We start from the raw sequence: 14,176 nt of genomic DNA, 5'->3' as shown, positions 1-14,176 counted from the left end.
TTTTGTTAGTTGAAAGACAATATCAGTAGAAAATTACACTTTAAAAGGAAATCATTGTTTTTTGTGGTGCCTTTTATATCGTATTCAGTGTTCAATTTGTTCAATAAAAGAAAGTTGGAAATTATTTCCCCTTTTATTAGTTTTAAATTCAACAAGCAGTTGTATTTTGGCAGAATACTGAAAACAGCAGAACTGAGAACACTTTAATATCTGTTTATTCATTGCAAGTAATATCGTTATCGTGATATTCAACAACATTATTGCATACAGTATTTTCCTCATATCGTGCAGCCCTAGTAAACTTCTTCCACTTCCAGTCCATTAAAGATGGAAGCTGTGATCATGAAATTGTAGATATGCCGTCATGTTTTGTTTTGAGTTCTGTCTCTTTTCACAATACATGCATAAAGTTACCTTAAGAGTGTTTGTGGTCTTTCTTTTCAACTTTTACACACGATAAGATGTCTCACCGGCAATTTCCACTGGATGCGGAACGTCTGCGGAACGTCTGCGGAACGTCTGCGGAACGTCTGCGGAACATCTCCGGAACGTCTCTGGAACGTCGACGGAGTCATTAGGTTTCCATTAAAGTCAGTGTGTGTATTTCCACAGACTGCAGAACGTCTGCGTCCCTACTCCGTCCCAGTTCCGTCAGTCCGCAGCCCTCCGCAGCAGATATGCAGAGCTTCTATTTTTGATGGACGACGGAGAGCTCCACAGCAATTCAGCACACGGCAGATAGTGCAGGACAGGAAGTCGAGCACAGAAACAAAATAAATATCCGGTTAATTTTCAAAATAAAATACACCGTGCTCACGGCGGATCATATTTCCCTGCACTACACCTTGAAAACACAGCACCGAGTCGTTTCCCCTCTAGTCCTCTGAATTGAGACAAACTGTTGTTGGTTTTGTGGTTCTATTCTACCTGAATTCGCGAGAACTTGTGGGTCCTCGTGACTACAGCTGTCAGTCATGGCTGCAGCCGTTCCGCAACAAATCTGGACCCGGTGGGTATTGACGGACGGCGGAGCACGCAGCAGACACGCAGCGGAGCCGGTCCGCAGCTGTTACGCATCCAGTGGAAATCCCCGGTCAGTGTCCCAGAGGTCTTCCAGGTTGAGCTGCAGCGTGAGAAACCCTAAAATCTGAGCAGTTAAGTACGTAAGTAAGTCTTTCACTTTTTCATGTTCATCTTGTGTTGAGTTCAGGGAGCAGAGAGTCTGTCTGTTTTCTCTCCACATCAGTTATCTGCTCAGCCAGCTGCTGTAACTTCACACTGTGCTATTAGTACTTTTACTGCAATAACATGTCATCAATGTGACAGAAAAGCTGTTTGATTGGGTTTGTTGGAGGTTTAATTCAGTCCCACATTAATATGTTTGTGTTGAAGACTTCACTATTGTGGGTGTGTGTGTGTGTGTGTGTGTGTGTGTGTGTGTGTGTGTGTGTGTGTGTGTGTGAGAAAGTGTATGAGTGTACGTGTGTGTGTGTGTGTGAAACTGTAAGTTGCTGTTTGATACTTTAACAACACATTAGTCTTTGGTGCCTTCAGGGTTAGTTTCTGGCTCTGTAATGTTAAATATAATGTTTCTACTTCACTTCTTATTTCCTGAGAAAGTATGGCCGACTCTTGTGTTGGAAGATAAATCTCCATGTTGGTGATTTACTGGAATCAAACAGCTGATCTTTATTTCCTTTCTCCAGCTGTCAGAAAACAAACCGCCGTCTCCATTAGAGTAAAGTGAGACACAACACAACTCTTATGTTTCTGCTAAAAGGTTCAAGGTTTGCCTTTATTGTCATTATACAACACAATTGTCCAATGAAATGCAATCGTCATTTACAGCTGGCTCTGATGAAGTTAAGTTACCAACCGGGCTGCCTCTGTGGACTTTGGACTAAAATATCGGAATATCGTCGGGGGCAATGGGGACGGGAGGCTTGGACCCTGTCATAACTGCTTGCAGTTCTAGTTATTATTGTGAACTGTTAAAATATTGAAAAGGATAAAAAGTAACAGTTCAGTATGAAGAAGCCATATTATGTTGTTTATATATTGACTTTGTTTCTTCTCTCTTCTTTTTAACCAAATAACTTTAAAAGTATTCACAGTGTCACTGAAATGTAGGACTTCAAGACCTCCATCTGCGTCACTACTGGAAAGTAAATTTTTCTCTAGTTTATGTGACTTCTTTTTCCAAATGAAATCCAGAAAAATTCAATTTACGTCAGTGGCTGTTGAATCATTTACAAATAAGGATAAAGATGGATACAAAAAACGAGAGAGGCCCTCTGTCATGATTGTGGTTTTATTTAGATGTAGAGGATGGCTAATAGCTCTTGTGGTAGGCCATGCTTCCGCAGTTGCTGTAGGAAGTACATCCTCTGCTGAGCCTTTTTAAGGATGTTGGACTCCCACTTCAGGTCCCGGGAAATGATGGAGCCCAGAAACTTGAATGAGTCCACCTTTGACACTAGGCTGTTGGATATTGTGAGGTGGGGAGCACTGTGGGGTCCTCCACGTCTGCTGCAATCAGTGTGGGGAAGTTTTTCTGGGAGGCCGCTAGAGTAGCAAGTAGAAGAAAATTTACAAGTCAAATGAAAACCTTATCAGCCAAGCTAAGCATAATAATGATGTGAACAATAAAAGAACACCTGCCCGTTATAACCCTGCAGATTGTCAGATCCTGGAAGGCCTTCTTTGTCTTTCTGCCCTGCAGGCTATACTGTTTTACACACAATGACATTCATTGGTTGCCACTCACCGTAGCATGCGACGGATGGCAGTACCTCTGGTCGAACCTCCAAGGGTTGTCAGGAAAAGTTGCTGTAAAACATATAGAAATACAAATTACACATGTAGAACAAAGTGAAGAGCTTGTACAATCTAATTTTGTAAGAGAAGTCAGTTCAGTTATAATGATATTTGAATTCATGCAATTATATAGTGGTATCTTAGGGCAGGGCCACTTAATTACCATTTTGTTCCTCCTCTCCTGTTGACTGAGACTCCTGTCGAACTCCTGCAGCTCGGTGACTGTTGAGCAGGGTGACAGCAACACAGCATCGACTGGAGCAGAGGGAGGTGACTGGGAGCTCCTTAAGAGCATGAGCAGCTCATCCATCTTTTCCTCAAATGTGTCCATCCGCTGTGCCATGCGGGTAATGGATGTCCTCATGGCTATGGAATAATTAATGGTTTTAGTTGTTATACATTATATACTTTCATATGTGAACAATGTAAGTGAGTCTTCTTACCTCTCTGTGTGATGAGTTCTGCTGTTTACAACAACAAAAAAGTTAAGTTACTCTCAAGTTTCTTGTCATGAAATTGTATTGAATTGGAATATTCAAAGCCACTGTACCTTCAACTGGGTCCCAAGATGAAGTGGCAGGCCGAGCTTGCGTTACAATAGACCCATCCAGCTCTGGGTGACCAGCTGGTTTCCTGTGTGGTGTTGACTCATCTAAAAAGAAAGTAGATATGAATATTGGTCAGTTAATTTATGGTAGGTTTCTTGCATATGCCATTGCAAAAGTTGAACCTATGCTGTTACATTAGACAATCGTAAAAATAAATAACAATAAAAAAAAACTTACTTGCAGGTGGTGGAGGCAGTAACATCTGCTGACCTGAAAAAGGGCAGGAAGGGACAAACACATCAAAACGTGATATGCACCAGGTTGAATTTCAGTAGTTGGTAGGAATGGTAGGAAATATGACTCTGGTTTTTTAAAGCGCCCATATTATGCTCATTTTCAGGTTCATAACTGTATTTTAAGGTTGTACCAGAATAGGTTTACATGGTTTAATTTTCAAAAAATACCATATTTTTGTTGTACTGCACAGCTCTCTCTCACTGCTGCAGATCTTCTTTTCACCTGGTTTCTGTTTTAGCTACAGATTGAGACCTCTTTTCTTCTTCTGTACTATCTTTGATTGCACTCGCACATGCGCAGTAGCTCAGATGTAGATCATGTCAGCTAGCTAACTCTAGAGACAGTAAAAGAAAGCCTGTTTCTCCAACTTTGGTCAGTTACAAGGCAGGATTAGCTGGGAGACTTCTAAATGAGGTCGCACATGTAAGTAGTTCTTTTGTAGATTATGGTGAACTTGTGTGTGTTGTAGCAGTGCTTTGCTATTGAGAATGAGGTAGCATGCTAGCGTTAGCATTAGCGTTAGCATGCTCAAACAGCATGGATGGATTTTTTTCAAAGTTTGTATGTGTGTGGAAGCACCAGAGACACAAAATAACACCCCAAATCCCAGAAAAAGTGTATTTTTCACAATATGGGCACTTTAAACGCATGCATAAAGGCTAACTTACGCTCCGTCCTGAAATGGTTTCTTGCTTGTGGAATGGATTCATCTAAAATAAAAGACCACACAATTTGTACTGATTGCAAAAAGAATATTTGAAGTGTAAATAATGTAAAGGTCTTACCATGATTATCTAAATAAACATTTCAATTCAATTCAATTCAATTTTATTTATAGTATCAAATCATAACACAGGTTATCTCGAGACACTTTACAGATAGAGTAGGTCTAGACCACACTCTATAATTTACAAAGCCCCAACAATTACAATAAGTCCCTCAAGAGCAAGCAGTGCGACAATGGCGAGGAAAAACTCCCTTTTAGGAAGAAACCTCGGACAGACCCGAGCTCTTGGTAGGCGGTGTCTGACGGGCCGGTTGGGGATGTGATGAACAGTGGCAATAATAGTCACATTAATAATGGAATAGTGACTTCAAATGGTAGTCGTAGTAGTTCATGTCATATCAGGGCGCTGCAGGGCGTTACAGGATGTAGCGTGGCCAAGCAGAACATGGATGGACGTAGCGGGAAGCTGCAGGGTTCAGCAGGAACCAGCAGGGTTCAGCAGGACGCAGCATGACATTGCAGAGCCCTAACCCTAGCCCCAGCAGTTTTGGGAAACGCTAATGATGTTACAACCATGCAACAGGCTTTACAGCATACATGCATACATCCATACATCCCTCGGATGTATCATAAGATAATACCATGGATGTATTAATAGAACACATGGTGAATTACAGCCTCCAATTTGGGCGTGCATTCAGTGAGTCCGACTGAGTTCAGCTCGACTGGCTGTATAATAAAGGCAACCAAGTCGGAGCTTTCTTTAAGTTGTTTACCAAAATCTCCCACCTTGTTGTCCAGGTTCCTTATGGCGGCTAAAACATCACAGAGGGAAGGCTCAGTCTCTGTCGCCAACTTTGATATATCCATAGGGCTAGCAGCGCTCGCGGCATAGCTAGCTGTGGGAAGCTAACTTGTTTCCCGCGTTAGCATTCGGGCTAGCAGTCTTGAGCGGAGCATAGTCTTTACTGTTGACAGCCGACAATGTCTTTCTTGGTATCTTCGTCCTACCTTGCGTTATAACACCGTCGGTGAAGTGTAGCCTAGTCAGCATATGTTTTAGTCAATGGCAGTATTTCAGTTCAAATTTGGGACCAAACAAATGGATCTTAATACCTTTTGTTTGCCCTGTTTCAAAGTTCATGTCATAGCAGGGCACATCGTGTCATACTGAGTAGTGCAGTCTCCAATACCGGATCCTGACTACTCTGTGCGTATGAGCATCACAGCAGGGTGTTGCGGGATGTAACGTGGCACTGCAGAGCATGGGTGGATGCTGCGGACGCAAAAGGACTAGGATTTCAATGTATGCATGCAAGTCAATCTGATCCAGTGACTTCCATTTCTTTTGAAATACACACCTCCCCTGCAAGTTGGTCATGTCCACTATGATCCTATCTATTGGTTGGGATATGAAGAGATGAAATAGTGATTGAATATCATCAACTAGTGTGGCAGAAAATCTTGTGGGGCTTGGAGTCATCTTGATGACAGTCTGCCTTGGCGTCAGTGTTTTGATGTTGACCATTTTATGTTAGCATGTTTAGCTGTCCATGTTGAGGATGATTGCTGCCCATTGTTTTCAGCTAATGTATACTACACCAGACTGGTCCCCTGAATCCTCTTCATCATAGGAAAATTCACAACCGGATCGCCAGTACGCGTGCACACACACACACACACACACACACACACACACACACACACACACACACACACACAAACACACACACACACACACACACAAACCTCCCCCACACACACACACACACACACACACACACACACACACACACACACACACACCTAAATGGGTGTTGAAAGTCTCCGGGTCAAAATGACCTGCAACATCATCTTTGTATACAAACTCTGAACAGACATTCCACTACACATCAGTGTGTCCAGATTTTATGAACAAGTTCATGACCCTAAATGAGGAAATGTCATACAATTTCATGGAGAAAAAGATAGGTTAACCAGTATTTTGGTCAACACAAAAACACAAATGGGTCAAATTGACCCATAACATAATATGAGGGTTAAGTTACAGTTCCTCTACAGAGGGGAGAAACTGTTCCTTCTCCATCTTAACTTCACTTACCAATACTTTATTAGGATATATAGTTCAATTTGTTATGAATAATATAGACTTTATTTTTAAATTTGTATGGCCTATTCTGATTGGCTGTTGCCTTTTTATGTAATTGTAACCAGGTTCTAATCAGCCTTCAACATTTACCTGCAAAAAAAAAGAGAAACATCTCAAGGTCTGGGATCACTACTTCAATACTTTTAGTAATGTCCTGGTTCGAGGGATGAATTTAAGATAGATATCAAATGCACTGACACTTAATACTAATTTGTCTTTGGCTGTAGATGATGATTGACTTCACACAGAGAATGAAAACACCAACACACAGTAACTCTTAAAAAAAATATTATTGAAAATGTCCAACAATGCATATTACACTCCCATTTACTACCCCAAAATACATGTGTCAACAAAATATGTTCTGGCCAGAAACCACATTTTTTAAAAATTTTTGCTGCAGCAATAGTCTCTTAAATTTAGTTGTGCACAACCCAGTACCTGTTTGAGCTCAGTCAAAAAAAAAAAATGTATCAGACAGGATCCTCCAAATCCACGGGAGGGAAAAACCTTACTGGTGAGATAGTAGAAATGGAAATCCAAACTCAGGCCTGAAGTTCAGAGTCCAGCCCGCTGTCCACCACGCTCCCTCCTGCTATGGCTAGCAGAATGGAAGCACACTGCTCCTCCGTCGCACCCACGCTGTCTCTCACAATCCGCCACACAGTCCTCACAGTACAGGTATGTCAACGGATAAAAGTTTTCAGACACCACCATCAAAAGAAAGAAAGATAAATAACTTTTCAGGATGTTATTTCCTTTTTCTTTCAGAACTAACTGTTCGCAGTTTCTCCCTCTGTAACAGGTTAAGGAAAGAACGACACCAGCGCTGCGCAGCTGCCACCTAGTGGGCATTACTGCAAAGTGTTTGCCACTGCTGAAAAGTGTTGAGAATTAAAATGACTCAATTAAAACAAAGTGGCATAACCTGAGCTATTTGTGTCTGATTAATAAGTGAAAATAGGAAACTCATACTTAGTGTTTTTCATTTATTATATCTGAAGGAATATTTTAGCTTTTTTAGCATAATATTTTAGCTATTTTAGCATAATATATCATCTATGCTTAAAATTGTTTAACACAACCAGCCAATTTGGGGTGGGTTACATAATGATGCAAGGTATTTCGGTGACGTATGGTGTTAATGCCTCGATTCTAATCAAATAGATGCAGTTTTTGGTATTAGCATCTAGTCCTTGTGTTTTAAAAACCACTTTCGTGGTTTGATTTTGGACCGTAGTATCTGAAAGAATTGTCACATCTCCTGTTTTTGGGTTGATTAAGAGGTTTTAGTTTTGACCTAACCAGGTCGTGTAAGTTTATATTTCTCCGCAGTAAATTGTACAATGATGGGAAGGATAGAGTCCAAACAGATGGGCTTGGCAGACTCAAAAGTTCTGAGGTCTTTACGTAACATAGTAAATGTATATCCTCTCTTTAGGAGGGAAGAAAAAAGTGTCTTGGTAGCCATATTAAAATCAATTTGTCTGGTGCAAATTCTCTTGAAGCGACTGAGTTGTGATTTTACCAGGCTGGAAAAAGTGTGTCTCGGGTGGTGACTAGTCCTGTATAGTAATGAGTGGCTATCTGTTTTTTTGAAGAAAACTTTGATATCTAATTTATGTGTCTGATTAAAGTCAGGGCCCTTGTTGGTAGTTGTATCTAAAAAGTCAATAGATTCAGCACTCAGAACAGCTGTAAGTTTTATTGAGTCACAATATTCATTCATTTTGTTCAGAAACTGATAGAAATCTTGCTCTGAATGTTCCCAAACCCCCCAGATATCATCGAGATATGAGGTAGTGGAGCGGTTTAAGTGTACAGGTAGCGAGAACTTCTGATTCCCATTGGGACATAAAAATATTTGCATAACTAGGTGCAAATGAGCACCCCATGGCTGTGCCTTTGACTTGTAAGTAGAATTGACCTTCAAATTCAAAGTCATTTTTAGTGAGATTGAGTTCTAAAAGTTGAAGGATTTCTTTTTCAGGTCTCTTGCTGTCAGGATATAGTTGGAAAACCTTTTTAACAGCCGCTATACCTTGAGATGTATCAATATTGGTGTAAAGCGAGGAAACATCCATGGAAAATAAGAAGGCACCAGTGGGAATGATAAGAGCTTTAATTTTGTTGACAAAATCGTGTCTTTAACAAAGCTATGATGTTTAATTGATAATGGGTTCAAATAAAAATCTATCAATTTGGCCGTATGGTAGGTTTCGCTGTTGCAGTTGGACACTATGGGCCTGCCCGGTGGCACTATGAAAGGGACCGTCCACGTATCACCAGGTTTGTGGATCTTAGGTAACGTGTAAAACCTACATGGTCTAATCTTGTTATTGTTCAGGAGGTATTTTTTTGTTTATTATTAATAAATTTTTTATTATACAAAGAAATGACAATTTTTTCAATTATAGGTATGGAGTCCTTGTAAATGGGAGCATCAAGTTTAGTGTAATAATTTGTGTCACTAAGTTGCCTATGACCCTCCAGGACATAGTCCTGTCTATCTATAATTACGACCGCACTGCCCTTGTCAGCTGGTTTAAGAACAATGGGCCTCATTCACCAACCGTTCTTACGAAGAAATGTGTTCTTAAACCCTTCTTACGAAATTTTTACGAAGATTCTGGCATTCACTGTTTTCTTAACTTGGATTTGTTCTTAGCTAAGAACAAAATCTACGAACACTGAAAAGCACTCTTACGCACATTTGAGTGATGACAATTTGCTCCAAATGATTGCTTACTGCATTTTATTTAATTCTACAGTCGTTTACAATGATAGTATTGTACTGTAATTTATTTCTGATCATTTGTTGAAAAAAATATAGTATGCAAAAAAAACACTAACACTGCAATTTACATCAGCAATTAAACTGATTAAATCTTGCATTATTTGGTGATTGATCGCTATATATAGGGCCAAAATGCAGAGATAGAATGTAACAAAGTACAAATTCGTCCTAAATGCACCATATGTGGTGCATTTAGCAGGATATGTAACATAATTGGAGCCCCCTGGTGTTCACTTTTTAACAAGATATATGTGATATGTGCATGTGTGTATGTGTCTGTCTGTGTGTGTGTGTGTGTGTGTGTGTCTCTGTCTGTGTGTGTGTGCCTGTGTGTGTGTGTGGGATAAGCCAGAAAAAGTCAAAAGACACTTAGGTAAGGCAGACCAAAAGGTCTTTGGTTAGGGTCATCTTAAAACCAATTGCTTATGGTTAGGGGAAATATAAAGGAAGTCTCGGCGCCAAAGGCGCAATGTCATCTAGCAAAGCCGGCTTCGCAAAGTCATCTAGCCATTCTGGCATTTGGAAGCCGGATTGGCAATCTCATCTAGCAAAGCCGGCTTCACAAGGAGTGTGTTTCTGACACTTTGAAATAATCTGTTGGATGCTGTTCCGCTGGCAGCATATATGCCGCATTCGCTACGGAATCCAACAGCGAGATTCAAAGTGTGAAAATGTGCTTCATTGTAAAGCCGGATTCGCAATCTCATCTAGCAAAGCTTGCTTCGCAAGGTGAGAGGCTTGGGTGTGTGTGTGTGTGTGTGTGTGTGTATCGTGTGTGTGTGTGTGTGTGTGTGTGTGTGAGAGTGTGTGTGTGTGAGAGAGAAGAGAGTGTGTGTGTGTGTGTGTGTAAGAGCGAGAGAGAGAGAGAGTGTGTGTGTGTGAGAGAGCGAGAGAGTGTGTGTGTGTGTGTGTGTGTCTCTCTCTCTCTGTTTGTGTGTGTGTCTGTGTGTGTCTGTGTGTGTGCGTGTGTCTCGGAAATATGCATTCCTTCTGGTTTAAAATGGTTATACAAATCAAATGGTTATACTAACCTTAACCCAGCGGTGGCTCGAGCAGGGGCTCCAGCAGTGATGCTTGCCTCCTTTCTGATCTTGGCACTCGGCTTCATGAGAGTTGTGAGAGAGGAGCTGGTGGTCACTGGTTGCTTCTGATACCACGGAGGTTATAAGTGGCATGTTGAGCTGCTGGTCAGAGAGAACCTGCTCCTCCTTACAGATATGTTGCTGCGGGAGCTCTGGAGGGACAGACAACAACAACAGAAATAGGATACTACTGTGTCTGTGTGTGTGTGTGTCTCTGTGTGTGTGTGTGTGTCTCTGTGTGTGTGTGTCTCTGTGTGTGTGTGTAGAGTGTGTGTCTGTGTGTCTCTGTGTGTGTATGTGTGAGAGAGAGAGAGTGTGTCTGTGTGTGTGTGTGTCTGTGTGTAGATCTACGATCCACAAGCAACTATAATCTGTCCCAGCCACGCTCGCGTCTAAAGTCAAGAGGGGACCGTGCCTTCGCTGTTGTTGGTCCTAGGCTGTGGAATAGCCTCCCCGTCTCCTTGAGATCGCTGTCCTCTTTATATGAGTTTAAACTCATACTAAAGTTTTATCTCTTAGAGCGTGCATCTCTCTAAATTCTTATTTTTATTTATGTTTTCTGCTGTATGAAGGATGTTTTATTCTATTATTTTCCTGACTCTTGTTATGTGAAGCACAGTGGTCAACTTCTGTTGTGTTTACTTGTGCTATACAAATAAATGAAATGAAATGAAAATGAATGAAAATGATCAGCACAATTACAACCATTTCCTGACTGAGTGACACAAACTCTTTGAGCCACTCCCCTCTGGCAGGAGGCTGAGGTCCATCAGGACCAAAACCTCACATCACATGAACAGCTTTTCCCCCTCCGCTACTAGCCTTATCAACAAGGCCCGGAAACCACCCTGACTCTCCACCTGGCTCTTCATGCCACTGTCAATGATTGCTGTAATGCTCTTTGCTCTTTATTTATTTATTTTATTTTATTTTTGTATTTATTTTTGTATTTTTATTTCTATCTTTATTTTTAATTTCTATACTTATATTGTTTATACCTATACTTATATTGTTTAATATTACATTTAGAGAATGTGTGGTGTGCACCAACAACACCAAAAAAAAAATTCCTTGTATGTGTTAAAAAAACGTACTTGGCAATAAAACCCTTTCTGATTCTGAATAAGGTTATAACGTGGCAGCAACCAGCCTCTTTCTAGATTGCAACGAAAGGCAGGATTTCATTCTGAAATCAGGCTGTCAAACGCTTCATTTTTTAATCACGATTTTGCGCCAAATTTGTATAGTTAATCACAAGTCATACCATGTTTTATCACATGAATAAAATTCTATTATTTTGCATTTCAACACTGTTTTTTAAGTACATATTAACAACGGAAAGCAATTCTTACCAGTGTGTCTCGGTTGGTAATCAAATTCAAGTTACTTTTTGGACTTCGATTTGTATTTGTTTATTTTTTATTTATTTACTGCAAACAAAAAGAAACGTTTGAATCGGTCACAATTCCTCCAAGTCCCTAATCTGACTGAGATGTAACACTAACACTTTGCTTATACAGTACAAACAAAATGGTGGCGATACAGGTTGCCGCAGCAGGACATTTGTAACACTTGTTTTTCCGAAAAAGTAATGTAACAATTCTCCTGGACGGAAAATGGGGGTGGAATATGTCCCAAATGACAAAAACAGTCACACAACACAGTCCTAAAACCGTATGATGTCAATATAGTGCGCAGTAACTCCTCAATAGCGTCTTAACTCACCTGCGTCCAGTGATCACAGGTTATGAGACACAGCGTTTAAAACACTCTGCAGCCTTCCAGCTGGGCTGCCTTCCCCCCTGGAGTACAGGCTGTATCATGCGTGAAACTACCGTCCCCCCCCTCGACAACTCTTTAAAAGTAAACTTTCCATGCAGAATCTAATTGGCATCCATTTCTGTGACCCGCACTCCGCCGTCCATTTGTAACGTAACGTTAGTTAGTCTTGGCCGGCTGGTATGGCACAGACTATGCAGGCGTGTCTGTTGTTTTGTTTCCGGTCTAGCAACCACATCCGGCGTGGTGTTGTAGTTTTTCTAACGTTACTAGTTGTTGGAACAGCATGCAAAAAAAGCCACAAAGTTCGCTAGGCCAAAAAGAACGTTAATCTCGCGATAAAAACAAATGTATGCCGTTAACAACGCGTTTAACGGACAGCACTAATATATACATACATATAATAATAATAATAATAATAATAATACCAAGACGTGTCCTGTAAACAATGAGCCTTTGCATCAGACACATAGCGGTTAAGATCCCTCCGATTCAACATCAATAATAAAAGAAAAAGTTCATATATAACGTCACCGTGTTGTCGATTCGGAACCCATCAGCTGTTACATCAGCATTCTTTTCTGGTTTTATGACTGAGTTTAGAAATTACATGAATTCCATTAAAAACACTAAGGCCGTGAGAACTCTGGATCTATGAGTTGTGTATGACTTCAAATACTTGGTTATTATAACTAAGGTTTTATTATTCTACGTATTGATTTCTCTGCCTACCAGCTTGTCCACTTAGGCCTTGTGACTGCAGCTGTACCCCTGTACACTGATGTAATGTTGTATGTTATTCGTTCTTTGTATTTTGAACTGTATCTGTCGGTATTGTTCTGTATGTATGGATGTATAAATAAATTTAAAAAAAAAACTGCGCTACCTGCGTCTCAAACCTGCGGCCGCCTGGCTCTCGTGAGATTATCGTTGACACAATATCCTTGTCTCAGCACCTCAATTACAATTAAATAATGAAACAGAGCTGAATGTGCAGGTTAGGGCTATTAACGTGTGTCTAGATTTAGTGTGATGGTGCACATAAAAAGGAGTGTTGTTAAATGTTGTAAGATGGTCATTTGGCTCCACCTAGTGACCAAAAGTTGTGAGCTTAGAAATATAAGTTTCTATCTCCGTTTAGGGTAGTTCTGAGATATTGAGCATCAACGTCTTCACATCCCAGCTATTTTGTGAGATGGAACCTTTTTATTTTATTAATAACTAAGAAAATATTTTTACAAAAATAACACCACACAGGCATTAATAAACACCTCAGGGATCAGATTATGTGAAAAACTCAATTTCGGCCAAAAGTGGAGATTGAACCTTACAATTCTAAGCTCACTAAGTATTCTGCAGCACATGAGCTAAATTCAGAAATAGGCACAATGTTAAGAATAATACATAAACCATATCTAGTAAAAAGACAAAAGGAAGCAATATTGAATTCAAACATAATAGAACATTTATTATATTCAACACACATATTTTACTAGTCACACTATAATTCAATCAAATATACATAGTATTAACATGAAAAAGGAAAACACAAGTACATGGTAAAAACCACAGCTTCAAAAACACGCTTGGGGTGGGGGTCCATGGCGATCTAACTTCATTGTTGAACCTCCGCCAAGTGGTGTGTCCCGGGCTGCTATGGGAGGGTGGAGAGCTCCTGTTTCAGCACCCTGTTTAGGGTCGTCATCTTTTCTGCAGACAGACAGACCTGAGGAAGAAATGCAGTCATACACTGAGGAACTGGAACACACGTTGTAGACTGAACCATCATATGGTGCTTTTTTATCAGTGTGACGGTGCACCATTACCTGTGAGAAGCCGTCCCTCCTCAGGAAACCCAAGAATCTCAAGATGTCCACCAGGTACCCCCTCGTTTTTGCCAGCCTCTTCATTTTCTGCTTCGCTATCCACCTAAAAAAATAGAAAGAAAAGCGTAGGAATGAATGACACACTGATGTAGGC

General features: G+C 40.5%; 1 long non-coding RNA gene across 1 annotated transcript; it reads right to left on the bottom strand.

Annotated features, from left to right (window-relative positions):
- Positions 1 to 3,072: 3,072 nt before the first annotated feature.
- LOC120556448 lies at positions 3,073 to 3,453 on the bottom strand. The gene is made up of 3 exons (XR_005638860.1): positions 3,368 to 3,453; positions 3,261 to 3,281; positions 3,073 to 3,183 (listed from the first exon to the last, which is right to left on the bottom strand). It is a non-coding gene; the product is annotated as an uncharacterized LOC120556448 (long non-coding RNA).
- Positions 3,454 to 14,176: the final 10,723 nt, after the last annotated feature.

The sequence above is a fragment of the Perca fluviatilis genome, chromosome 3 (assembly GCF_010015445.1).
Source record: "Perca fluviatilis chromosome 3, GENO_Pfluv_1.0, whole genome shotgun sequence".
NCBI lineage: Eukaryota > Metazoa > Chordata > Actinopteri > Perciformes > Percidae > Perca > Perca fluviatilis.
The sequence above is the reverse complement of the archived record's forward strand: the minus strand, read 5'-3'. Positions and strand labels throughout refer to the sequence as shown.